Here is a 2239-nt window from a genome sequence, read left to right as displayed (position 1 = left end):
TAGTGCACATGGAACATTCTCAAGGACTGACCACATCTTGGGACACAGAGATAGCCTCAACAAATATAAGAGGGTTGAAATCATACCAACCATATTCTCTGATCATAATGCTTTGAAACTAGAGATCAACTGCAAAAAGAAATCAAGAACCACAAATATGTGGAGATTAAACAACATTCTACTGAAGAATAACTGGATAAGAGAAGAAATAAAAAGAGAGATCAAGAGATACATAGAAACAAATGATAATGATAGTATAACATATCAAAATTTTTATGACACAGCAAAAGTGGTCATAAAGTTCATATGATTACAGGCCTATCTCCAAAAACAAGAACGAGCCCAAATAAACAACCTAATACTTCATCTTAAAAAAACTAGAAAAGGAAGAACAAATGAAGCCTAGAGTCAGCAAAAGGAAAGAAATCATCAAAATTAGAACAGAAATAAATGAAATTGAAAAAAAAAAGATAGAAAAAATAAATGCAACAAAGAGCTGGTTCTTTGGTAGGGTTAATAAAATTGACAAACTCCCGGCTAGACTCACTAAAGAGAAAAGAGAAAAAACACAAATAAACAAAATCAGGGATGAAAGAGGGGAAATTACGACTGATATCACAGAAATACAAAGGATCATGTAAGAAACTATTGCTAACACTGACAGAGACTAAGACTGGGGTTAGCTAGCATGATTAAACATCTATAAGAAAAAAAGGAAAAAAAAGGCATTATTAAGACTTTATATAAAGCAGAGATCCAAGAGGCTTAGACGCCATCTACTGGAAACCAAAAGAAAAGTGCCTTGTTTGCAATAGGCTAAGGACCATTATATAATAAATCTTGCTGGGGAAAAAATCAGAATACACTTCTATTAATGCCCAGGCGGAGATAGTCTATTGCACACCATGAACAACCAAGGTGACAAGGCATCTCAGAAAGAAAGAGAAAAATCTCCAAAAAATAAGTTTACAGACATAGAAATATGCAATTTATATGACAAAGAATTCAGGATGGTACTTCTAAAAAAACTCAATGAGATCCAAAATGAATTATATCAATAATTTCAGAAATTGATGAGCAGAATGAGTTCTTTAGCAAGGAGATTGAAACCCTCAAAAAGAAGAGAATAGACCTTCTGGAGATAAAGAACACACTGCAAGAGTTGAAAACTGAAATAGCAAGCTTGGGAAATAGAGTCGACCAAATGGAGGAAAGAGTCAGTGATATTAAAGACAGAAATCTAGAAATAAATCAGAAGGAAGAAGAGAGAAATCGAAGAATAAAAAATAATGAAAGAGAAATACAAAAACTAGCAGATACCATCAGGAGAGGAAACATAAGAATAATGGGCATTATCAAAGGCGAGGAAAAGGAGCAGGGACTAGAAAGTATTTTTAGACAAATAGTTGACGAGAATTTCCCAAATCTAAGGAATGAGCTGGAGCTTGGAATTCAAGAAGTCAAGAGAATACCCAATTATCTCAACCCAAAAAGGCCTTCACCAAGATGTATGAAAGTTATCAAAAATCAATGACAAAGACAGAATTCTCAAGGCAGCCAGGAAGAAGAAAACAATAAGTTATAAAGGAAAACCCATTAGATTATTGTCAGACTTCTCAGCACGAATCTTACAAGTCAGAAAGGAGTGGAATCAAATATTCAAACTATTAAGTGAAAGGAACCACCAGCCAAGACTAATGGATCCAGCTAAGCTCTCCTTTAGGTATGAAGGTGAAATTAAGACCTTTCCAGACATAGAAAAATTGAGTGAATTCTCCACTACGAGGCCTGCACTACAGGAAATACTGAAAAGGGTCAGTTCACCTAAAACAAAATGGAAAAAAAAAAAACATAATTAGGAGTAAGGTGACTAGCAGGCAAATAGAAGCAGAGGAGTGCAACCCTTACTAAGAACAGGGTATTATAAGCTTAAACAATAAGGAGAATTGCTATAGCAAGATAGTAATGAACATTCGGCATGCACAGAGACAAATCGAGACAACAGTGACTGAAAAGGGGAGGATTCAAAGATCCATATTCACAAAGGGGAATGGAGATAAGGCAAGCACAGAAGAAAAGGGGTGACTGTATATATATAACTATCCTTTATATATTCATAATGGTAACTGCACGCCAAAGATTCAGGACCGAAGTATATAACATAAAACAAGAAGAATCAGAGGTGAAACCCACAAAAGCCAAACAAAATAAAGAAAACAGAAACTCAAGGACAAGAAAG

This window comes from Pteropus vampyrus, unplaced genomic scaffold (genome assembly GCF_000151845.1).
Source record: "Pteropus vampyrus isolate Shadow unplaced genomic scaffold, Pvam_2.0 Scaffold541, whole genome shotgun sequence".
Classification (NCBI taxonomy): Eukaryota; Metazoa; Chordata; class Mammalia; order Chiroptera; family Pteropodidae; genus Pteropus; species Pteropus vampyrus.
Note: the sequence above shows the minus strand (reverse complement) of the source record.